Below are 25,759 nucleotides of genomic sequence, written 5' to 3'. Positions count from 1 at the left end.
AATTGCAGTAGACTCAGTTTAGCTTTCACTTCTTTCACCCCCAAATTTGATTCATAACAAATAAAAGCAGAAGCCAACATTTTTGCAAGTGACTTTGTCTGCTGAAGATCCCCAGGACTTCTTATTAGATGTCCACTTCTGAACAGCCAGGTGTAAGCTCTGAGGAAGAGTGCCAGAGGCTGGAACAAGCGGCTCTCAATAAACCACTAGTCCAAGAAAACCTTATAAGCACACCACTTTAAAGTCTTTGCTGTAAAAACAGAGAGTTATTTCCACCTCTGAAGAAGGAATGTGTGCTTTAAAACTGTCTAAGGTCAGTTTTATGGGGCTATTTCACAGATTAACTACATTAGAGTACTGATAATCCAGAAAACACAGACAAATAAGAGGAAAAAAAAATGCATCATTACTTAGTTATATGGAGCACATGAGGACTAGCAACAGATAGTCATAGACACCAATGGTCCAGCGCGTGTGGGACAAGGCAGCAGAGGTCTCATTTCCACACTGAAGCTGCATTAGCTCTTCAGCCAGTAGCAAAATTCCCATCAGCTGTGGCAGGACCAGTCATGGACCCTCACCTGAGGTTACTGAAGAAATCAACTGAACTGTGCCTATAATCAAGCAACCCCCATCACTCCTGGAGGGAAGACGCAGTCTCCTACCCAACCTGCTAAGGCTGACCGACACAAGGATTTGAAGTGATGGCAGAGGAGCGAGGAAGGCTTCAGCACCCAACTGTCCATGGGAGGATCATCACTGAACGCTGTTGTTTGAGGCTGTCACAAGCTCTCCTCTCTTCAGTCATTTATTTGCCATCATTTTTTTAATAAGAAAAAGTTAAGACAAGCAGGTGGGGCTGCCCCTAAAATGTACAAAATGCAATCACAACAAAATTTTAGTGATTTCAGAGTGAAACCGCTATCACGTTACCATCCTGGTAATGAACTTCTCATCACAGCATTACTGACTAGACTCCAGCTCCAGGGAGCTGCTCCAGGAGTTTATTTTCACTTTATGAAGAAGGAAACAGTCTCCTCCTAAGCCTGACTGGAGATACCAAGGTAAAGCATACTGCAAAACACGGTGCAAGAGCTGCAAGGAGACACACAGCACCTGGGGTTGAGTTTGCAGCCAGGCTCAACTTCTGGATACACCAGGACAAGTTCAGAGCAACACACTGGTTCTAGTTTTAGCAAGGAAGTCACAGCAGATAGCCAAAACCTGAACATGAACCAGCAGCCTCGGAGGTGGCAGGGCTGAGGGCAGCATCAGCAACCCCCAGGGAGTTCTTAGCTATTGGAGAGGACAAGGTGATCACAAAAACAGTGATGTGCATCTGGCATGATGTGTATGAACCGCCAACCCCATCATTTGTAGGGGTTACCGTGGGATCAGCTTCATGGACACCATGTGCCGCTCATAAGACTCTTAGCGCTCACACAAACCCCCTCTGATCCTTCCAGAGTCTGTCCCTGTGCAGTAATAGCTGCAGTTGAATAAAGTAACAGAAGAGGAGTCTCAGCAATGTGTAATAAGAGCAATCTGGAAACCACAATCCAGTCAAGTTCAACAAGCGTTGGATTAAAGACAAGTACATGCTGGTTTCACAGCATCGCTACCACCTTCAACATCAGCAGTGCTGGCAGCAAGTGAAGGCATGAGATGAAAACAAAAGGAGACCCCTTTTCCAGTCCTGGGGTCTCATTCTCTCCCACCAGTTCCTATGAGAATAGCAGCAGCTCATTTGTTGTGCGCACCAGATTCAGCCTTTCGGGTACCCAATTTGCAGTGGGGGCACAGCACCCACCCTCCGTAACACTGGACATTGAGAAGACCAGTAGTAAATTTTAGGAAGTCAAGGGGCCTCTCAGAGACATATTCAACAGTAGAGCGGGGATTACAACATTTTGCATCGGCTTTGCATCTCGACTGACCTGAGCTCTAATCAGTCATTTGAAGGTTTATTGCTTCTATATTCAAGCATGAATTTTAGACTAACTATGCATTTCCTTGAGAAACAGAAGTAGCCTGCAATGCATCGCAGACTCATACAAGCTGAAGACACTTGCAAACTATTCTTGGACTTTCTGTAAGCAAGCGATTCCCTTGTTGTGAGGTTAGCAATGTGAATGGGGCGGCTACGTGGAGACCATGACCAGCATTAGACCCTAGCAGCAACACTTAGGGGAAACTGAAACCACAACAGTGCGATAGTGTCCAGTGCAGAATTGTCTGCAAACCACCCTACCACCCATTCTGCAAACTGAGACTTCCTCTTGACTTATTTTTAAAATGTTCTTTTTTACAATTACCATTTTTCAGGACACGATCTAGAGTACTCTTGATAAACAGATAACGGGGGAATTCCACTCGCTACCCCTTTAAAGCCATGATGCCGAGAAATACAAATCTCTAAATTAGTCCCACTGAGCCATCACTGAGAAGAACAGTTGCGATGGTACCTTCTCTCTTTCTCCAAAAAGACATTGCTCTGTATGTAACCCCAGTGACTCACTGAAGGTCTTTTCAATCAAAGATGCTCTTACCATTGGCAAGTCGCTGTCTTCATCTCCATCTCCAGCTAAAAACACGGGCTGCACCCTTCATCTCCATACTCCATTATTTTTAGCTCCTGTAACGCAACGCTCTTGAACTGTTCAAGTATCAAGCTTTGGGAAGTGAAAGGGACAGGGAAGAATGTGTCTTCCTGATGTTATTAGAATAAGGACTATTACTTTTTGCAGTGGTTTCTGAAGGAAACAGCAAAAGTCCCATTCCTGGAGATGCTGAAGGACAGGGAGAAAATATGCCCTGCTCTGCTTCAAATTGAAGGGCATATGCCCTGCTCTGGTGGGGATGGGAAATGGGATAAATTCAATCACAGAAAGGCTTCGGTAAAAAGGAGGAGACTTATGTATGCCTGTGTCCTGGAAGGCAGAACAAGCAGCAACAAACTCAAATCAAATGACAGAGGGAGAGTGGTCCCTGCCCCAAGGCCAGGGGGAGAGAGAGACCCTCCACAGCCCTTCCAGTCCAGATGGCCCTTCCAGTCTGCACCTCTCCATCCCCATTGCCTTTTCAATCCTCCTGCCTTGAGGCAGATGAGCAGCTACAGACGTCTGTGGGAACTTCTTGGATTTCACCATTGTAAAGTACATCTTGACGCTGAACAGTAACTTCCTAAAAAAAGCAAACGAAGAAAAAAAAAAAATTCCAGCCCTACCCTGTGCTTCTTTTTATCTCCCCTCCATCAACACTTTGCTCACCTTCTGACACACCAGACTAAGGCTGGCAGGTTTCAGCAGCCCGTGCTTTGCTTTCTGGCCAGGAGCACAGAGCCAAGCCCATCTCCTCTCCTCTTGCTCTCACCAGCAATAGCCGCTCTGCCACCACTACCATGCAGCCAGCAACACCTCCACACCTCCCTGGCATCCAAACACTGCTCTCATCCAGCCTGCGACAGGTGCAGAAAGATGACCCAGGACATCAGCAACCCCAATCCCATCCACGACCACTCGATGGGCTGCGTGGGTTTGGCAAAACTCAGCCAGGGTAGGAAAACCCTCTATTTTTCTCCTCAAAAAACAGCAGAAATGACACGTATCTGATCTGAGTAAGAAAAGACCAGTTATATATACTCACTTTTCAGAGAGGAAATGTACTTGTTCCTGGCACCAATTACGAAAACCCCTTGCCACATGATGCAAGAGTTAATTTTAGCTTGTATCAGTCTTTATCACAGCAGTGAAGGTTAAAGTTTCACCCAACATGACAGTCAATTACAAGATCAGTGTCAAGTTAAGCCCCAAGAAGATTTAGGCTGGAGATAGCGATGGTGTTTGGCACAGCCCAGCTGGGTGCCTGGTGCTGTCAGCAGTATGTAATGGAAACTCCAGGGCTGCTCTTCAGGGAAGGTGGAAGTTCAGCAGAGAAGTGGCTGTGTGTCACAGGAGAGGACCAGGGGAAAAAATAAAAAATTCAGCAAATGCATAATTTAGAGAGAAAAAAAAAAAAGGTGTTTCCCAAATTAAAGGCAGCAGCCCAAGCTGCCCCTGCCAAGAAGGAAGTGAAGGACATGACACGGTTCCTCCCAACATTCCCTAGGTTGGCTGTTCAACCTGGCGGGACAGACCAAAAGGAGACAACCCTGTTAGAAGGGTCTTACAGCCACTCACTGGGACAAGACTCCAGGTATTTCCATGCTCAGCAGGAGACACCCTCCCAAAAGCATAAGGGACACCTGGGGTTGATGTCCATGCCCAGATATAGCAGGCACTGAGCTCCCTCCCAAGCTGACGACTTCACTGAGGCTAAAGATGCTGGGCTCCCTCCCAAGCTGAAGACTTTGGTGCAGCTGAAGATATTGCAATGAAGTCGTCAGCTTGGGAGGGAGCTCAGTACCTACTGCCTCTGGGCACGGACCTCAACCCCAGGTGTTCCATGTGCTTTCTAGAGCAGCTGCTGTGTACATGGGGCTTCTTTGGACACAGCCCTTGGGGAAAATCCATTTTTACCGTGCAAGATTACGTGTGGGTGGCACTACTATCATATTTAGGATAGCACCAAACACAAAGGGAAACAGTGATACTATGATATCATGAAAAATTCTCATCAGCTATTCTTTGTTCCACTGACCCAGCACTTTCCTGTGCCTCTCCAAACTCTTCTTAAGACTTCTTACCCCCCCAAAAAACATGTCATGTTGCTCCCTACTCTGCTACACCGGCTCACAGGGCGGGCTTGGTTTTGGGGGGTTTGATTTGGTTTGGGTTTTTTTTTTTCTCCTATTGCAAAATGATCTATTAGCCTCAATAGGGCCAGGCACCATCCCCATCCTGTAACCGAGCAAAGTAGTACACAGCACACACAAACAAGGGTCCCTCCCAGAGGGGACCCCAACCTCTGCCCCATGCTGCCTTCCCCCCGCAGCTTCCTTGCAATGAAGGACAGCGAGAGCTGGTGCTAATTCCTTCAGCCTATTCGGAAAAACAAGTTTACACGTGAGATTTCAATTGGCTCTGTCTCTGCTTAACTACTCCAGCTGTGAAACAAAGTAAGTGAGAGACAAAGCACTACAAACAAGCAGCGTGACCATTTCAGAGGGCTTTTTGTGAGCTTTAATGCCAAACCCACTAAATAGATTAACTTACAGCATAAACAAGCAAGTAAATCTTTCCCCCAAGGCCCTGTGTATCCAAAGGAAGCTTTAGAAGTTGCTTCCTGCCATTGTGGAGGCCCTGCTGGGAACCCAGGAGCCTTTTCAGTCCCTGGCTTGGTTGCCCAAAACCTTCAATTTGCTTCCAGCACCGCTGGCTGCAGCACCACAAAAGACAGACGATGGCAAGGACGTTTTTGACTGTTCCCCATCAACCTCAGGCCAAGGGCAAGCAGGACTGTGATTCACGTGCACTTCCAAAGCTCACAGAAGGGTGTGAGCCCCAATTTGACCAGAGGACTCGGTACAACCGCAGCACCACCATCATAATTGATGAGAAGATAGGAAGTCTCCAAATGAGGAGACAGACCAAGGAGAGGTGGGCATCCATCCAACAGTGGGATGACCAGCAGTGGTCAACCCCACCAGGCTGTTGAGTCCCCACGCATCTTCAGACAGCCCACAGCACTGAAATACCACAGCAGCATCCACACTTGCCATTTGAGAGGGGAATGAGAAGCCTAGGGCACGAAACCTTTCCAAACCTTGTGTTCACCTCTGGGAAGAAGCAGGCTCAAGCTGTGCTGGAGGCCACCGCTGCAGCCCAGATGTACCAAACCCTGCAGATGTGGAGAAGGGCAGGCTGCACAAAGGGAAGGTGCTGGGTCTGGAGATCTCGGGACCATCCCATCACAAGAAGTGAGGTCCAAGCCCCTGGGCTCTCCCTGGCTGAGGGCAGGACCCTAAGCTGGACCATCCTTTGGCCTGGCCTGGTACAATCACCAGAGCTACATCCCTATCAGCCCAAACAGCCATACAGAAGACAAGCTGAAAGGTATCCTCTTCACAGGAAGGCCCTATCCACCACGCTCCACCCCTTCTCCCTGGCACAGTGACTACATCTGACAGTGACATGACAGCTGCAAGGGACAGAGCGCACCCCATCCTTGAAGTGCCTCCAGCCAGCTTGGCACAGCCCCAACCAGCTGGTCACCCACATGCAGACCAAGTCCCCCAATTCCCCCAGTCACACATCACAGGAGCAAGGGGCGTAAGAGCTCACGCAGCACATGCAGCCTGAACCCCTTCCAGCCCCCGTTTTCTCCCACGATGGGCAGGAGCATCATGGCACACGGGGCTGGTCCCCTGGCTCAAGCTCTTCACTAGGAGCTGAGCTCCTGGGAACAGGCGTGATGGTGGCTGCAAGTGCCCAGTTTCCACAGAGTCAAAGGCTACTCCCTTCATCCTAAAGCATCACACTCATGGTGGTGTTCTGGTTGGAAACCACAGGGCATAGGTGGGATGCCATTAAATACCTTGCTAGCCTGCCATCACTTCTAAACCCAGCACTGCAATCCGGCAGCTCAGGGCTCACCACGAAGGAGGTCCCCAGGCTCTAGGTGTGCTCTGTACCAGCAGGAGTGGATTTAGACCCATGTAGTCATTCTTTTGCACCATCCAAGTTCCCCAAAGGATTAGACACCCACCAGCATCCAGGCCAGATCAACCTGGGAACAATTTGCATTTAATGAGCAGTCCTTTGGGGACCTTAGTCTTACTGGCTTTGATTGCAATCCAGCTAATTGATCCAGGGAGGCAAGCCTCAAGCAGGAGCCCTCTCAGATGAGCAGGATTCACACACACAGATGAGGAGCAGCAGGGATGTTGCTCAGCCAGGGTCTTCAAGGCTGGAGCTTGCTCAGTCAGACTGCAAAGCCTGCACACCCGAGAGCTGCTGTAACTCAATCACGCAACCGCGGGCGGTGGGAGGCTGCACACGGTGTGTGTACCAATTTGCAAGGTTTATCAACACAAAGACACCGAGAATGAAGAAACATTTGTGAAGTTTCACATGTACAGATTGCCAGAAACAATGAGAAAAGGGAAATGCCACCTGAAAGGATGAGAGCTTGTCTTCAGAGAAGCCTCTGAGCCGAGGGTTTAAATAGACATAAAGCAATGGGGGAAGCAGCTGAAAGGGGAAGCATTTCATCCTAATTTGAGACAAAGAATGGGCCTTTGTGGAAGGGATGAAAAACACTTTTGCAAGCTCAAGACAACACCATCTTTCCTAAAGCGTGCACACACCAACCGTATATCCATCCACACAGCGCTGCATTGCAACAGACGTTAACACAATATTGAAAATACCTTGATGTTACAGCAAAAACCTTCTACCATAGGATAAAAAAAAGATGACTAATTCCCTACTGCAGCAGCTGCTAAGGACAGTCACAAGATCAGGTTGAAGCTGAGTCCTTCCTGCTTGGCCGGAGCGGCATTGGGCAGCCATGAGCGGCATGACCAGGGGGATGATGCTCCAGCGTGCCCTTCCATTCCCAGATGCCACCATCACAAGAGGTGCTCATGCCAGGATCTCCTCACTTCTGTTTAAACCCACCCCAAAATAAGGACTGGCAGCATTTTAGGAGCACTCGAGCTGCTCTCACCCCAAGCACTGCGGGAATTTTGGGCAATGAAACAAAGCATTTGAGGGAAAGCCAAGCCCCATCCCCATCTCTCTTACAAGCACAGACAGTCCCCCTGCAGCACTGAGAGTGTTAATAATTGTTACAGCACCACAGGACCACATCACCCAGCCAGGTAGCGTTTTCCCATTCCCCTTTTAACTCAGCAAGAGGGCCATGTGCCTATCTGTTGGCTAAAAACATCTGCAGCCCTTTTCACTGCCTGGTCAGCCCGGCACAGCTGGGGAGGGAACGCTGGAGCCCACTCTTCCCCGGGCACACACCGGAGAGCTCGCCAGCCCTGTTACGGGAACAGTGTGGCACAGGTGGGAGTGCTGAACCACACAGCTGCCCCGGGCAGGATCTGGCCTCTGGGCTCTTTCTTACCAACAGGAGACGCGAACCTTGGTGAACTCTCAGATGTGGCAGGTTACAGTTAAATACAGCAATCGTGCTTGCAAGGAGAGGACATCCGAGACGAAAACAGCCAAGCCTTGAACACGAAACCCCACCACACTGTTTCCAAACAAACCACGCTTCCCGTAGCATCACGCCACCTTCACACTCAACAGAGCCAGCTCTCTCCCAGCTACGCATCTGCGAACTCAGCTGAGCATCTCCCGCTGCGCCACGCCGGCGAGGGAGCGGATCATCTGACCGCAAGCTGAAGTTGCCCTTTTTTTTTTTTTTTTTTTTTTTTTTTTTTTTTTTTTTTTTTTAGTGGCAGAGCTTGAAATCAGAGATTAACAAGTCTGAAGAAGCTCATGCCTGGCCACTCATGTATTCCAAATGCACATGCTATAATCACAGCTTGCCAAACAGGATACAAGGCGTAAGAAAATCAAGCATTTTATCTTCAAGCTTTTCCAAGAGGGTATTGGAAACAATGGGGAGGAAATACGAAATTAACACTAGAGAAGAGCAATTGGCAGTGCCCCTCGCAAGTCTGTTCTTCATTACAAGGCTGCCTATTCAGTAGCTTTCATTAGGAAAATCACATCGCAGAGCCATTCCCAACAGTGTCCCTATTTCCTAATTAAGCTTCACCAAAGAGCCGTGTCTTTCAGTTACCGCACCGCATACAATCACAACAATTACCATTTCATCGCACTCTGGCTGTTGAAAACCCCGCAATTAAAGCATCTGAGGAGTCACACAGGCGCGTCATCGGGGAGACAAGTTCTCATGTTGTGCTAATTGGCAGCCAAAGACTAGATCAGAAAAAACAGGAACATGGGTTTTTGGTCTCCATGCTGGGAAAGGCGCTCAGGAGCTGCAGCCACTCCCCAGGCTCCCACCCAGGAGGCTGGGGAAGAGGGCTCGCTGCCAGCAGCAAGTGCTAGTGAAAGGTCCTGTCCACCCCTCTGGGCTGCAGCACAGGGTGATGCTCACCATATCCTCGTGCGTATCACAGCCACATCACCAACTGCACTTTTGGGAAGGTGAACAACCCCGACCCAACACGCACAGCGCAAGGTGGATGCAACCTTGGGTGGTTTGCAGAGGTCACCTGGAGACCCCCAATGATGGCTTTGGATGGGTGGGAGCCTCGCAAAGAAAGGGCTGGCAGTGGACCAGTGACAAAAATGTCCCCACACCACCTCCAGCCATGACAGATAAGGCAAGGATGGGGAGTCCCGCAATATTAAGCCTCTTAGGGAAGCAAAAGGGAAGTCTTGTAGAGACGAGGGAAAGAGCATGAGCCACAGCTATGGAGCCTGGATTGCATCCACAGGTCACATTTTCCTCTACTGCAGTCAGGAGTGACATTTCCAACCCAAAACACCTCCCGGGCTGAGCATGCCTGCAAAGCACAGAGCTGCAGCAACGGAAGACCTGCCGGGCTGCAGTGCATCTGCGGGGGGGGGGTGTCATAGTTTCCATAGGAACCTCATCCCCCCTCCCCATCCTTTCACCTACTGCCCAGCACAAGTTCAAAGCACTGATGGGAACAGTGTTCAGATGCAGCAGGAGCCTCCTGCCGCTCAAAAAACACTTTGGGGCATTCACCTGAGTGGCTCTCCCCCAGCAAACTCATGCACAATTTTCCACTTGCAAAATAATAATGCAAAAATGGGCAGCCCCACCATGCTAGGAACAGCTCATCGGTCACCCAAAAAAAGAGAAGTCGAAACTACCCCAGGTGAGCTGCAGCGTGGCAAGGCCACAGTGGTCCCCATGCCACTGACCGGGTGTCACAGCCCGGTCCCTGCCACGGCCAGAGTGCTGCACTGACGGCAAAGCTGCTGCCGCATTTGGCATTCCTCAGCCCCAAGAGCTGCTGAAGCATGGGGAGCACGCCCCGCTGGGGCAGCATACGGTACCTCTCTGGCAATGCTTTCATCTGGATTCAGTTCTTCTTTCTCAGTGCAAAATTGACATCTTCATTTTCATGTTCAGTAAAAGGCACAAGGTGACAGTTTTGGTTTGCTTTTCTCCAAATTGGGGTGCCCTGATCTCCAGGGGGAAGGAGGGACTGGCCAGCTGCACCATCCTCCAGCACCAGAGATGCGGGGCGGCTGGTGAGGAGTCCTAACCCCCTACCCCAAATCAACGCACACTGGCATTACAGGTTCTCCCTCTGTACAAGAACCTCCAACACTTCTCATCCCCTTTCCTCTCGCCCCAACTGGGCTGCGGAGCTGCAGGGAACAGGAGAGTGATGGCCACACGATGCCGGGGAAGGCAGACCAGTGAGCTCCCCCTACTTCAATTCCGCAGGACAATGTCGTGAGGCTGGAGCTGGCCTCAGACCAAACGCACCCCTGGCTCGCGGTGCAGCAGACCGGGCTCTGCACTGCCCAGCTGCCTCCCTGCAGAAACCTACAGTGCATCACCCACCCAGCCCAAAGGACGCACCCAGACATCGCCTGAGCCCTCCAACCTTACGCAGTCACTGCCACTGAGGGATGTAACCACTGGAACCACCACCGCCAGGCTCTCACTTCTTCACCTCTTTCTAGGTTTAAGGTTTAAGCTTTAATCTGAGCAACACCCAGATCTCCAAAACACTTTGCAATCATGTTTCAGAAACAATTTGCAACTCCATCCAAGTTTTTGCTCTGAACAAGGCAAAAAAAAAAAAAAATCCAGACCCCTCCAACACACATGAAAATTAAAGCGTTGACATCCAGCATATCCCTGGAGTTTGCAGGCTCTGCATCAAACCAAGATTTAGAAAATTAATCTAAATGGAAAAACTAAATAAATTGCAGCTGTTCAGCATCAGCCCCTTCAACAGCAGGGTAAGTAGCACCAGCCTGCAGCCAGCTGCCTGAGCATGTTTTCACTGCATCGAGAGCAGCAGCAGCACCGAAAACAAGCCATTAGCAAAGTTAACGGGTGCTGGGGTGACAGCAGTGAGATTTTAATAAACATGAAAACAAAGGTCTGAAATCTCTTTTCTCCCGCTTTCGTTAGTGATTTGAATCAGCCTAGCCTCTTCCTCCCTTAGGGCTTACACCGTCCAAAGCAGCTAAACATCCTTTCAGGGAGGTTGTTGCAGAAGTGAGCATAGCAGGAGGCGAGGCTGGGTCTGGGCACCTTCCAGTCAGCGCTGGCCACTAAACAGGAGCCGCTGGTGACACCATAAGACCACAAAAGCACCTGATGGAAGATGCTCCTTTGCAGGCACAACTATCAGCACAGGCTGGTGCATGAAGCAGCACAGGGACATATATCTCAGGGTTGGTGCATGTCCAGACTCCGATGCCGGAGGGATGACACGCTGCTGGGCTTGTCACATCCCAAACCACATCCTGTTGCCAAAGCAGAGCCCTCACAGGGGTTACACCTCTGCCCCTTTGGGCTGTGGGGACCCCGCCGAGTGTGAAGGGAGCAACAGGCAACTCAGGGCCCTCGGCTCCCTCCAGCCCGGGGAAAAGAGCTCCTGCTGCAGTGACCTGGAGTGACTCACTGCCACCCCCGCCAGCGGCCAGGCCAAAACTCCAGGCGGGTGCTGGAGAGCCCCCGGGATTTCCCGGGGACCCAGGCACAGCAGGGTGGTCCCCTGGGGCCGGGCAGGGCCCCACACCTGGGCCCTGAGCAGCAGCTCTGTGGGGCGGCACGGAGGAAAACAAGTACGCAGTCCAGAAATGAGTCACGGCAGCGGGGCCCATCCCCACCCACGGGGTGACACCGGCTCCTCCTGGCCAGGGCCACGGTGCACCACGGAACCCCCTGGGCTGCAAGGGGACCTCGAGGGAGACACAGTGCAGGGTGCCCCCTTCCAAGGTCGCAAGGGAAACCCCCCACCCTAGGGCTGGTGACACCCCCACTGGTGGGTTTCAGTGGAAGCCCCGGCTACGTGGGACCCCCCCATCACACGGGGTTCATTCCCCCTCCTGCTACTCGGACACCCCGTTTATAAGTAGCCCCCCCCCAAATTACACAGCCCCCCCGGGCACACTGGTGCACAGTGCCCTCCCACCACACGGCCCTCCATGCCCGCTGGTTATACCCCGGTTATAAGGAACCCCCTGCTCGTCCACGGGCACCAGGTGTGCAAAGCGCCTTCCACCTCCCCCATTCACACGGCCACCCCGGTAATACGGACCCCCCGCCCCGGTTACACGGACACCCCCCGGCTACCGGGCCGGCAGCGGCGGCGGCGGCGGCTGCTGCTGCTGCTGCTGCTGCTGCTGCTGCTGCTGCACCCCCTGCCCCGGTCCCCGGCCCCTGGTCCCGGCCCCGCAGCTCTCCCACCTGGAGGGCAGCTGCCGCCGGGGCTCCCTGCCCATCCTCGGCGCGCCCCGCCGGGCTCCACGCCGGGCTGCGCTCCGCTCCGCTCCGCTCCCCGGCGGGCAGCACCGGCGGCAGCGGGGCGGGGCCACCGGCGGGACCCGCCCCGCACGTGTGCGCCGCCCGGCCCCGGGCACCGCCCGCCCCGCCCCGGCCCCTCCGCCCCGCCGTCCATCCCGACCCCCGCCACCCAGCCCTTCATCCCTCCATCCACCCATCCCTCCCTCCCACCACCGTTCATCCAGCTAGCCATCCCCTCAGCCACCTCTCCATCCGTCCATCCATCCATCCTGACACCCATCCATCCAACCACCACTTTCCCTTCCACCCTTCACTCTTCCATTCATCCACCCCTCCATCCATCCCTTCCTCCTGCCCTTCTGCCATTCATCCGTCCATCCACCCCTCCATTCTTCTATCCATCCACCTCCTATCCATCCACCCATCCATCCCACCATTCTGCTATTCACCCAACTACCCTTCCCTCCATCAGTCTCTCCTCTGTCCATGCACCTTTCCAACCCTCTATCCACTATTCCATCCTTCCCTCCATTCGTCCATCTGTCCATCCCTCCAGCCATCCACCTCTCCATTCCCCCATCCTTCTCTCCCTCCCGCCATGCCTCCATCCTGTGTGTTATGTGAGCTCGTTTTCCTTCCCTCCCTACGCAGCCCTTTACCCCATCTCTGCTGGAAAAGCCCTCAGCACCTCCCCAACCGCACAAAGCCACCCATGGCCCAAGCTGAGTGACACCAGGCTGGGGACATGCTGCTGATTTCTGCTCAGATGGCACCTGGGAATGGCCTTTTCCTGCTGCCTTCAAGGTTGCTCCTGAGAAAGGGCCTGTGCCACCTCGGTTGCTGGCAATTACTTGCCCCCCATGCCTTCCCGCTGGCCCATTTGCTGCACGGGTCTTGCGGCCGGATCCAGCCCAGCTGATATAACACGCAGGGGCAAGAATCTGTCTTGGGGTTTCTTTGCGGGTTTCAGTTTTTCAGAAGAGAGTGACCGCTGCTACTGACGCTCCGAGACTCGAAAGCTGCTCAGGGGCCAAAATAGATGTGGGTTTCGCAGTGAGATTCCAGTGAATTTTAAAAAAAGCAAACCCAGACAGAGCCAAAATCCCCCTTTAATTGGTGACCCATTGAGACAACCACCCGCTGTGCAAACCGCGTGGGAACCCGGTGCTCAGAGCTTCGGCTGCGTCCTGCTCCGGCTGCAGTGCCGGGGCATCACGCTGCACCAGGTGAAACTCCTGCAGAGGGTGGATGTTGGCTTGACCTTCACCAGCTGAGCGGCTGCCAGCAATTCAGAAGAAATCTTCCGGCTGCAAAAATGACAGGAAGGGGAAAGTCTGGTGTCTATGTCGTGATGCCACCTGCCCAAAGGCACTACCCTGCAAAATAGCCAAATATTCAGGTGGAGCAGGCTTTGTGCCACAGCCTCCTCTCAGCTTGGGCTCTTGACACCAGCTTTATAGGCTGGGTTCAGTTTTGGGGATGCCAACCTGATCTCTCCCATTCCTTCTGCCCCATTCCCACCTCCTGGTTTCAGACTCAGCTTTTCAGGCATATCCCTGAACCAGAGGAATTGGGAAGTATCAGAGAGGCTAAATCTGCAGAGGCCAAACTTCTCTGGGTGTCGGAGCTGCAGCATGTCCCCTCCTATCCCATGCCTTCCCCACCTGATGTCCTGTGAGCTGCTTATTTTGCTCCTCGGGGCATGCTGCAGCCTGAGGAAGTTACCAAAAATGGTGGCTCAGGGGGCTCGTGCCGGCGGAAGGAAGCGGAGGAGCGCAGGGAGGTGCCGTGCCATGCCCCAGCCACCACCAAGGAGGCTGCTGCAGCTTGCGGGGACAAGAATGACAAACAGCAGCGCGGCAGCCAGCGAGCTGGAGCAGCCACCTTGGGGAAAGGGCTCCAGAGCGGAGGCACCACTGAGGGCTGCCAACACCAGCGTGCTCATGGGAGCTCCTGGGAGCAGGGCGCTGTGCTCATCCTTATCACTCAGTTTTTCTCATTTGAGTTCAGGAGATCCTGGGGACACCAGTGCCATGCTTCGGGGTGACAGCAGAACAGCAGGAAGGGATCCTAGGTGGCTTTTAGGGGCTGCACAGAGAGCAGATGAGGCAGCCCAAATCGCTCCCACCCATGCTGCGGGGTTGCATTCAGGGTGGCTGCAGTGACACCGACAGCAATGCCAAAGCTAAACGAGCTCCAGCCAGTGCAGTGCCGTGGAGCACTCCGGCAACCTGCTGGGCACATCTCAGCCGCGCGGCTCCAGAGCTTGCTTCCTTCCCCTTGAGCGGCCCGACCAGCCCCGGCTGGGGAGAAGGAAGCTGAGGCTGCACTCTGATGACATGCTTATTTAGACCTTTGGGTTCTTGGTACCGGAGTAAACATGCCAGTGGCACGTGATGCAAAACGCTGACCTGGGGTAAACTCCCTCTGCCAGGGGAAACACGAGGCCAGCCGGTTCCAATGGACAAACTTCACGTTGGAGACGCGTGAGCTGTCAGTGCTGCTCTGCCCTCGTGCTCACCTGGTCTTGTTTGTCCTTCCACAGTTGATGTGGCAAGATAAAAAGACCCAAATACCAAACTGCAAGTTCCAGCTAACTCGGCAGAAAAGCCCACGCTAATGCAAATTCAGAGGGCAGAGATCTGGCTGCATCACTGCTTCCAGATGCCCAGGGGACACCACCTCTGCTCCGAAGGATGCTCAACAGCCGATACACGGCTAGAAAGAAAGTATTTAAATATAACTGCAATTTTTCCACAAGCGACTCCAAAGCAACTCATGGAAACACTTGCCTGGGAGAAAAGCAAAGTAATTGCTGCACAAAGCCCCTTTGGTGATAGAAAGTGATTTCCATAGAGAACATTTCTAAGCAAATCAGGTTTCCGATGTATGCAAAGGTACTGGGGCGCATGAGGGCCAGTGGGCTGTAAACATTTCCCGCAAGAGCACTCATTCTGCTTCAGTCAAATCCTTTTTCATTTCCAGGAATGTGAACTCACAAACCCAAATCTCCTTTGCCTGGCTTCTATTTTGGTTCCTCATCCTCCAAATCAGCACAAAGGTACGTCTTAATTGGCTACTGAAGATGGGGCTTACCCCTAACTTGCAGAGGTGCTTGGAAATTTATCAGGGTCATGTTCAGTTTCCTCTCTACTCAAAAGATTTCTAAAACCTGTATTTGTACCACACATACACACTTTCCTGAATCAACAACATGTTGCCAAGTCAGGCTTAGCAGAGAGGAGTATCTCCAGATTTCTATGATAAATACCTGGAAGACGGTTGTTCTGTCTCAAATCTTGCAATACAGATTTCTGTATTTATAGGCCAAACATAAGGATATTGCTCAGGGTATGATGGCCATCAGTCAGACTATTTAGCTCGCTTGGGAATGTCCTATTGACAAAAATGCTTAAAATCCAGGCAGAAAAAGTCTATGGGTAAAGAGTCATTGCCCAGCTTATCATTGGAGGGCTCACAAACTCCTGCTCTCCATCTCCGCATCCTCCACAGCAAAACCAGGAAAGGCTTTAATGTTATAAGGTTACAAACCAAGCAACTACCACTTTCTGCAAATGCATCTTTTCAAAGATGGGTGTTTTTTCTTTACGCCCTTCAGCAGCAGTTCTCATCCAACCGGTGGACGGACGCTCAGGGACAGCAGGGTTGGGGATGCTGCCCCAAAGGAGTGCTGTGGATGCAGCGATGACCCTGCCTCTCTGCCGGCCGTTTGAGCCAGTGCTGCAGCCCTCAGGGAGGAAGGTCCTTTCGCAACCTCCCATCTCCCCAGGGATTTGCACAAACACTGGCTCTCTCCTCACTGGGCCCCTCTCTCATGCTGGGAGGCTGTGGAGCAAAGCCTACCTGGGGTAACCCCCTCACACTGCCGCATTGCCCCAGTCAATGCCCCTCACTCGTCTGTCCCCCAGCTATGGGGTCCCTATGTCTAAACAAGGGGGGAGCAGCAGACTCAGGAGCTGGGAAGTGCCCAAAAAATCCCACACAGCCTTCCCCTTCTTCCTCATCCCCTGCAGTGGGTTTCCACGGGGTTTCTGCAGGCAGGCGCTGTGTCTCTTGCCCTGCTGACCCTTTGCAGGAAACCCGGTGGAAGGTCCCCTCGCCCCTGGCAGCACCTCTGCAAAAGCGGCCATGCAGAGAAACTCTCCCTCTGCAGACTGTGATCTCCCTTGGCCAGGTCAAATTCCCCCACGCAGGTCCACGCCTGCCCTGAAACCTCTCCCCCACCCCAAATCCACCCCAGCCGGCTGCCCTAACCATGGATATGCTGCTGTCTGGAGACCTGGGCAGGAGGCACAGAAACTGTGCGGGAGCCCAGCAGCATCTCCCGGGATGCAGCAGGCAGAGGGATGCAGGATTCAGCTGAACATCATCCAGGTAATGGCAGGAAAAGAGAGCAAAACAGGCTGGCTACGGGCTGCCGTCTCAGGCAGAGATGTGCTGGGATGTCCTTGCTGGACTCAGACAAGCCACACACTGGAAATCTAATAACTCGGCTCCCCAAAAATGCTATAAAGTCATCAGCTCTAGGCATGGACCAACAGCTGCAGACCACAGCCAGCACATCTCCCTAGAATGCTTTTGCTGCTGTCCAGACTGTGGGTTTCCGCCAAATTCAGGATGGCTAACTCTGTCCTTACACGACACCGAGGCCATCGTGTGCTGCTGCTGTGCCCGTGGCTCAGCCGCCACAGCTCTAGGTGTGCTCATTACTTCCTTCTCCCCGTGTTCACATAATGACGGAGCTTCACAGCTCCAGCGGAGTGGCTCTGCGGCCTCTCCCCTCTGCCTGCACAGCTTCAGAGGGAAGGGGAAGCAGGATCCACTGAAACGAGAACCTACTTTTTCTCACTGGTTCCCCCCACGAGTTGTGTTTTTCATTTCTCTGGTGCAACTCAAAGGATACTGAAAGATTGCTCAACACCACCTGAGTGTGATCCTTGAGAAATGAAAATGGGCCATAGACTTTGGTGGTGGCAGATCTGACCCCAGATGTTCCCCTTCCGCCTCCCATGTAGAAGGAGAAAATATAACCTTAAATGACCCGATCCAGCCAAGTGCCGAGGGTTTGCTGGCCAGCTCTGGGGTGGAAGGGCTCCAGCACTGTCATGCTTTCAGCAGGCAAACACTTGTCTGAGCTGCACTTTTCTGTTCTCCTGCCCCATGCAAGGGCTTGGGGTGCCTGGTGCAAACCCACACTAACTCCTGGCTCTCTTCCACCTCCTTTCTCAGGTGCCTTCTTCCACACAGAAAGTCTGATCCTGGTGTTGGAAATCATGGCTCAGCTCCCCACACTGCCACTGATGCCCTGGGGGACAATGAGCAGGTCACTCAGCCCTCCGTGCCTCAGTTTCCCATCTGTGAGAGGGCGATGCAGCAGGTCTCACTCTGGCTGATCCATCCTGCAGCCCATGGGACCATTTCTGTTTTAGTCTCCAACTTTTGCATGCTCAAAGCCACATGGATGCTTGCTGGAAGCCATCCATGCCTGTCACAGGGAGAAGCAAGATGAGTAAAACTCTGGGTAAAACTTTGATGCAATAAAAACAATTTCCCCACTGTAATGTTAACAATTATAGCAGTAATTGTAAGAGAAGGAGCCACACACCCCTCCTGCCCCCACGGCCACATCACGCTGTGCTTTGGGTTTCCAAGTGAGCTGTGCATTGCTGTGCAAGTGGCCAGTGCTCTTTCCAGGACCCAGTTTGTAGCTGGCAGTGGCTGAGGCAGAGCTGCAGAAGAGGACAGGGTGCTCTTTTCCTACAGGAGAAACATGGAAGGACAAGGAAGGGGTGCAGAAATCAGGGCTGGGATGGAAACCGAGGCAGCACCTGGACCGCAAGGGACCATTCCCTGCACCAAGGCACAGCTGCTACGGAGCCATCACTGAGAGACATTTGTCTGCCCTGTTCTGGAGCCTGCTGAGGACAGGGACTCTGCAGCATCCCTGGCAATGCCAGCATGGCTCTGTCCTTACTGCTAGAAAGCCTTTCCCAATGCCAGTCCTAACCTCCCTGATGCTAATAAATCCCATGACTTGTCTTATTGCCGGTGACTTATGGAGAAGACCACTTCATCATTCCCCGTGACGACCTTTTCTTTGTGTCAAAACATCTGCCTTGGCTTGGTCCTCCCACGAGCATACAGCCACGGCACTGCTGGGTTTCCCAGCCCTTTGCTCACCTGGCTTAGCTTGAGCCGCAGCCCCCAGATGGGATGCAACGTCCCCCATGGGGACACTTCCACGGCACGAAGCTGAGCAGAAGGTTGGTTTGCACAATCTCTCGTCATGCCTCTCCTTTCAGCTTGGTGGGCATTTGCCCTCTCGCACAGGAGCACACTTTAGCAGGCAAAGATGCTCAGCTGCTCCAACATCGGGCTGTGCCTGCTCAGCTGCTGCTTTTTTGCCTGCTGCAAGAGCTGCATCCAGGCTTTGCTCAATGACACCCTGAGGCAAGGTGCTGCTGCAAAAAGTCCCCTTACGTGCAGAGAGCTGGCCTTGTCCCAACCTTGCCTGAAAAAAACTCTCTCTCCCGAAGCCGGAATACCCTGTTCCTCACATTTCAGATCTTGCCCCCGGTGTCCCCGTTTCCCCAGGGCTTTGCAGCAGGGCGATTTCTGCTCTGGATGACCCCCCCCCCACCCCAGGCAAGGCGGCACCGGTAAGGGGCAGAGCCCTGGGAAGGAGCCGCGGCTGGGAGCGGCTTTCGCATGGGCTGAGGTTTCCCCCCTGTGTCCTGCCGGAGAACTGCAGGGAGGGGGGGCCGAGCACAGCTAGGCGGGGTGGGGGGCAGCTCAGCCGCCTCTGGCTGCACCCAGCTGGGCCATGCACCCCTGGAAAACACATCCCCAGGGAGGGCTCTGCCTCCGGCAGCCTTCCTGGGGCCAGCCTGGAGGAGAGACGGTGAGAGTCGGGGGGGGCTACCGTGATGGCTGTGACCATGGTGACCCTCAGCCCAGCACCCTCTGTCCCAGCCACCTCCAAGCCTCCAGAGCCACCACCTGCTTCCACATACCAGACCATCACAGCTCCTGGTGAACCCCTCAGTGCCTTCAGGTGCCAAAGCCTGGCTTTGGGAGCTTGATCTGAGCACCACAGGTTGAAGATGTGGCCATAACCAGTTGGCCTTGCTCCATGTCATGATGGGGCTGAATAAACCTTCTGGGAAACGACTGGAGCTGGTTGCACATTGGCAATGTGCTGTGCTACCCCCAGGCCTGGGGGGAGCCAGCCACGCTCCTGGGCAGCCCACACATCCAGATGTGGAGGTGTCAGCATTCAAAGGGTGCTGTGAGCCAGGAGCATCTGCAGACTCTGCTTCTTCCCCGGCTCACAGCCCTGCCACCCAGAGGAGCCATGAGGTCCTTCAGGCAGCACCCACCCAGCCATGCCCACATCCATGTCATCCCTGTTGCCCAAAGGGAGAGGCACATTTTGGATGCACATTTTATGATGGACAAGCAAGGCATCAGGTGTAAATCTGAAAATCAGATCAGTGAGTAGAAACCACAGGTGCCTGCATCCCTCCGGAGCTGGGCTCTGCCTCCCCAATATAGGTGCCAAAATACTTCTGCAAGTCCCAGCCCGGAGGAGCAGGGGACAGCCAAGCTCCTCAGCTGGGATTCTCGGGGCTCTCCAGCAGTTTTGCTCCCAAATGAACCTGCAGCAGGAGAGGGCCGGATCCAGGACAGTAAGGACGGGGGGGGGGCTTCCCCCCCTTCCCAGCACCCTGGAGGGACCACCCACCCCGGGCAGGCCCTATCCCCACCCCGGGGCTGGTGCAGGTGGCTCGGTGCTGGGACCCCGGTAGATGGCAGCAGGGGCTCAGGGTGAGTTTCAACTGGGTTTTTTGGCGTGAATGCCTTTTTTTTCCGGTTTGTTTTAAATAAAAATAGCCACCCCGTGCAAATCCACTGCTGATGCATCTTGGGATAAGCCAAACAGGGAGAGGGACATTTGCCCTGATCGGCTGTGTCAGAGTCACCTATCCAGGTGACAAACTCAATGTCCTCTGCAGGCATCTCAATTATGTGCCCAGATTAGCAGAGGAGAAAATGGTAATTGTAGGCAGGGATTATCTCACCCTCGGGTAAATGGCAAAAATGGGACAGAGATCTCACCTTCTGGACACACAATCCCATCCAACCCAACCGTAAGAGGCCCAAAGCAGGGCAGAGCTGGCCTGTGCCAGCCAGGGGAGGTCTCTGCTGCACAGGGATAACTCCGACTGCCTTAGAGAATGAATTGGCTGCACAGAGCCAGGTAAAACATGTAAAAGGAGACATCAAGGTAACAGCAATGCCATTTGAGGTCACTGCTGTCTTCGATGGGAAAGGTTTGGGGCCATCCCGCTTTGTCCAGAAGGACAAAGTCCTGATGCCAGCATCAGCCAGAGATGCTTTCAGCAAAGGTCTGGGGAGGACCTGACAGCGGCTGAGAATATGCAGGGGTTGCAGGAGGCAGGGAAATGCCAGTGCCCATCTCCTGAACAGTCCCCAGCACATACCCTCGGCATGCAAAATCCTGGGGGAACCTCCCACAGGCAGTGAGCCCTTCCCATGCTGGGAATTCAGCTCCCACTCCAGCACATGAAATTGCACTGACTTCAACATGCTTTCAACCATATACTTAATGTTAAACATGTGCTTTAAGGGCTTTTCTGGAGGGGTGCAGGTGAAAGAAAGCTTTGGGGAAAGCAAAGTGTGATAGCAACAGCACCTCACAAACCTTTCAGAGATCCCCCCAGCCTACTTTTACCTTCAGACCCCAGGCTGGAAGAAGGGCAGAAGAAGGGGACGGGGCAGGCATGCGTGTCCCCCTGTGGACAGTGATTTGCAGGTCCCAGAGTGGAAAAAGGTGGATATGCCAACTGGGAAGCTGGCAGTAGAGGATGCCTGAGAGATGCCACAGCCAGTCCGGGTTCAGCAAGCCAGTCACCAAAACGAAGAGCTGCCTGCAAGCTGGTGGTGACCACAGCAAGGCTTTCCCAGAGAGACCTTACTGCCTGGAGCAAGCAGCCATAACCACAGCATTTTCCCAAGCCCTGGTGGAAACACCATTTAACTTTTCTCCTGAGCTGCAAAACTGCATCACATTCAGCAAGAGAACACTCAGCTTTTGGGAGTGTTTTATAAAGATACCAGAAAGTTGGCTCTGCCAGGTGACCCAGCAAACCCCATGGACCAGCCCCTCGGCAATCCTCCTTTGGGGGCAATAAGACAGGAGGGTCAGAGCAGGCAGGGTGAGGGGAGGCACACGGGTGGGCAGCAGGTAGCCCTGAGCAAGGACCACAGCAAGTGCAGGACCTCTCCAGGCAGGAGACCCCCACAGACACTCTGCTGTCCTTAAATCCTTAAACTACAATCAACTTCTCCCCACCCCAGCCCCCCAGGGGCTAGTTTCATCCTGATGCTCTAATTCTCATTTATAGTAAAGCCACTCCATGCTCAGAAAATCCTCCGAGGTCTCATCAGTGTTTCTAGGCTCAGATTTGCAAATTCATGTGTTTAAACAAGATGATTATAAAACCAAAACCACTGGTCTGTCAGAGGCCAGCAAGGGTGGACATGTTACAGATATCTCCATGCTCTCCGAGTCTCAGGCAGTGCGGGGTTGTGTACCTTCATCTATGCATTTTGGGGTGGCATAGGAGCAGCTTAGACCATCTATTTACTGTCACGGCAGTAACATTTTATTGCATCTGTCACCACACACCTATCGATGCCACCAAGTGACCAGGAGACCTGTCTCAGGGACAGAAGAAGGGAGGAGTGACACAGGCAGTGATGTCCTGGTGCGGCATTTGATGGATGTGAGTCGGTCACAGCTGGAATTCATCCTCTGATGGGTAGCGTCTGCGTGCATCGATCGGGGTGACGGGGACAGGCAGGACCCTGGAGATAAGGCTGTTTTCCAGCAGAATCAAAACCAGGCAGTGTGCTGGGAGAATGGTTTTGCTTTTTGTAGCACATGATGAACACTGAAAAACAATAGGGTATTATTGCAGCCATAGAGGGTAGGGATGGAGCATTAGCATGCCAGGACAGAAAAAGAAGCTTTTACCTCCTCCTACCCCTTGTTACTAAGGCATCTGGGAGCAGGGATGAGAACTGCAACCACCACCTGGCATAAGTTTATAGCAGCCTTTTCTGCCACGGACAGCAAAGAGTTTTATAAAGGCTGCGAGCATCATTCCCCTCCTTAATATCTGGGAAAACTGAGGCCAACCCAGAGTCACCCACTTGCCTTCTCTCGCCATTGCCTCAATTCCCCTACTTCACACTTCTCAGCCTCTCTCCCTGCTGGCAGTCCCGGTGCTCGGGCATGCCAGGGCGTGCGCGGCGGGGATCAGTTTGCAGGCAGGCGACAGTGCCGCTGAGCAGCAGTTGACAGCGAGGAATTTTGCTCGGCAAACAAGCACTCCCCAGCTGCTTTGCCCTTGCAAGGGAGCCTGATGAGGCAGGGCGGTGCTCGCCGCCGGGCACTGGTACCCACTGTGCTGGGTCTCCTGGATGGGTTTGGGCTGGTGCAGACCCCCCAAAGCACAGGGACAATGTGAAGGGAGTGCCATGCCAGGGCAGATGTAGTGCTCGTTGGCTGCGCTCGCTCAGATGCATCCATCCCCCATGGCTGACACTTGCATGGGTGCAACACCAATTAGTGACACTGATAATGCCTGGAAGTGTGGAGACAGCCCCTAGATAAGGCTCTGGAGCTCTGCCCCTGTGCTGGAATGGGCAGCCCTGCGTAACTGGGGTCTCTGCATATCCCAGGACAGAGAGGAGCCAGGGCTCTGTGTCCTCGGGAGGGAGGCACAAGCAGGTTCCTCCAACAGGACCTGTTGGCCCCATCCTCAACACGACATGTCTGGGGCTCATACGACGCCTTGCTGCCCAGCCTGAGCTGCGCTCCCGCTGCCTTACTGCAAGTTCCCCTATTAAAAGGTTATAGCCACTCGAAGGCCACTTCATCCCAGCTTAATACATACTTAATTATAATTAGGTTAGGACAGCTGCCAAAAAGAGACCAAATGCTGCGAAGTGCTCTGGGTAAGGCTCCTGAAAAACATGTTTCCTGCAGTCCTGCTGGGGTGATGTGCCTTCACACGGGGCCAGGCATGGTATCAACAGCATTCATTTGCAAAGGTGGGTTGGGGGTGCTAGGAAGCCCCCCAGCACTCACCGTGCCCTGTCTCATGTCAAGAGGACACTGTGCTTAAGGAAGGTATAAACCCAAAACTTGGCTGGCCATTTGCATGACCCTCTTTGCCCAGATCCATGGATAAACCCAGCCTTGCTGGCTCAGTCCCTACAGATCCCCCACTTCTTCCCTTAGGGAACAGGATGCTTTCTGGAATATATTTTTTTTTCATTTTTAAACAAAGAAAGCAACAAAACACCCACTTTGCCTGCAGTGATGAAATAGAGCCTGCCCCAGGACTGCCACAGTTGCAAATGGTGCTGAGCCCCAAGAGCCCACTCATCACTGCAAAGCAAATGCTGGAGAAGAGTTAATTATCTGACAAAGGGAGTTACTAGGTGGTGGGAATTCAGAAGCTCTTGGGACCCACGTTTCAATAATCCTGCTCCTTAGATAGTTGAAATATACCCAGTTCTGCCTGCCCTGGCCCTGGCCTCAGCCATGTACCCTTCCTCTTCCCCTGAACTCTGCCCAGGTTCCATCTTTACCTTACACCTGCTTAAGAAGATCAAATTCCTTTACATGGCTCTATTCTGAATCAGCAGAGAAGAAAATTCCCCGTGAGAAGATCAGTGTTTCAGCTCCCTGGCCTTTCACAGGTCCCATATAAAATTATGATTTTGGGTTCTCCTAAATGGTCTCTGTCAAGATAGAAAGTCTCTATGTGGGCCATTTTCTTATGCCAGAGCCAAAGAAACTCCCACACTGGACTGATATCAATAGTGTCCATTGTGCCCAGCAAACATTTCTGTAATGCAGGTGGGGAAGCTTCTCAGCTCAATTTAACTATTTTAAAGGAACATTAGTTATTTTAAAGGAACATTGTTTAGTATATTGCTCACTGCAATGTCCCTGCCCTTAGCAAGGCTGTGGTTTCACTCTCCTGGCTGGTCTTTCTTTGCTCTGGGCAGTATTTAGCCACTGCCATAACGTTGACCAGTTTTGTTCTCCATCTGGGTTCCCTTGGCACCAGAACACTTGTGTTTGAGCTGCTGCTTAGATTTTGCTAAAGCGAGTCAAAGCAGGGAGTAAAAGGATCAATTTTCTTTGAGTAATACTGGTCTAAACTCAAGAGGGAGACACTTTGCTGTTATCCTCCCCAAAACAGGGCCCAGGGGCAGATCCTTCTGAATCAAGGCAGTTTTCCTCCCAGAGGAACAGCAGGCAGCTCATGATGCCCAGGACTCCTTCGAGCTGCTGGGTCAGGCAGCACTGGTCAGGCAGGGAAGCCTTGCTCAGCATTCAGCTCTGCTTTGCTCCTTCTCTGCAGGAAGCAAAGAAACTTTTCTTTGCTCCCTGCAGAGCCACAGCACTAGCAAGAAAAAGTAGAAATAATAAAAAAAAAAAGAGATGTCGAGGACGATTGATGGCTGTGGAGGTCAGACTGCACCCAAGGAGCCCCCCCGAGTGTCTTCCCTTCTGCTCCGTTTGCTGCCAATTACCGGTAAACAAGAGCAGGGATCCCTGCTAGGCTCTTCCTCAGCGCAGGAAGGCAGTGGTCACCACGGGGCAGCCGGTGCCGGCACGGTGGCATCCCTTTGCCCAAGGGACAGCCAGGGTCAGCAGCTGCTGCGAAAGCGCTTGAGTCCACCAAGCCTGGGTTGTCTCCAAACAGCAGAGATGGGAATGTCAGCAAGCCCCAAAGCCCCCTTCCATGGGGAGCGGATGGGCAGCTGGAGTGGAGACACTAAGCCCCTGTGCAAAATGCAGTGTGCAGTCAGAGCTGGGTACCTCAGGGCAGTGGTGCTCACTCTGAGTCCCAAACAGCCTTAAGGCAGGTGACAGGAGCTGAGCATGCTGGTTTCTTGGGTGGGTGCAGAGCCTGGGGTCCTCGGGGACATCTGCCTCCAGACACCAGGGACAGCAGGCTCTGAGCTGGCCAGTGGGGATTTGTGAATTGCTCTGACAGTCAGTGAATTGCTCTGAAAGTCAGGCCCACAAATACTTGATAAAAAGAGAATAGTCCTAAAAACAGTAGAAAGTTCTTTGCAAAAGGTGGACTTGCTCCCAGGTCCCCTGAGATCCAGGTAGATGTTTCGATCATCTGAAAATGAGAATCTGCAGATGTACAGAACAAAAACTGCTCATTTTTGCCCTACAGTTTACTGGACTGTGCCTTCCTAAAGCCCCACCAACTCAGCAGAAGCCTCTCTG

General features: G+C 52.9%; 1 protein-coding gene across 3 annotated transcripts in view; it reads right to left on the bottom strand.

Annotated features, from left to right (window-relative positions):
• The window catches only part of PIK3R5 (phosphoinositide-3-kinase regulatory subunit 5), a 62,757-nt gene extending 50,318 nt beyond the window's left edge, over window positions 1-12,439 (bottom strand). Inside the window, exon 1 of one of the 3 annotated variants that reach the window (XM_052808306.1) lies at window positions 12,331-12,439. The gene's annotated coding sequence lies outside the window, so the exon portion shown is untranslated. Of the gene's footprint in view, window positions 1-2,549; window positions 2,775-8,013; window positions 8,364-12,330 lie in introns of those variants that run through there. The other 2 variants (XM_052808307.1, XM_052808308.1) reach the window with 2 other exon arrangements.
• Window positions 12,440-25,759: the final 13,320 nt, after the last annotated feature.

The sequence above is a fragment of the Harpia harpyja genome, chromosome 14 (assembly GCF_026419915.1).
Source record: "Harpia harpyja isolate bHarHar1 chromosome 14, bHarHar1 primary haplotype, whole genome shotgun sequence".
NCBI classification, from domain to species: Eukaryota; Metazoa; Chordata; class Aves; order Accipitriformes; family Accipitridae; genus Harpia; species Harpia harpyja.
The sequence above is the reverse complement of the archived record's forward strand: the minus strand, read 5'-3'. Positions and strand labels throughout refer to the sequence as shown.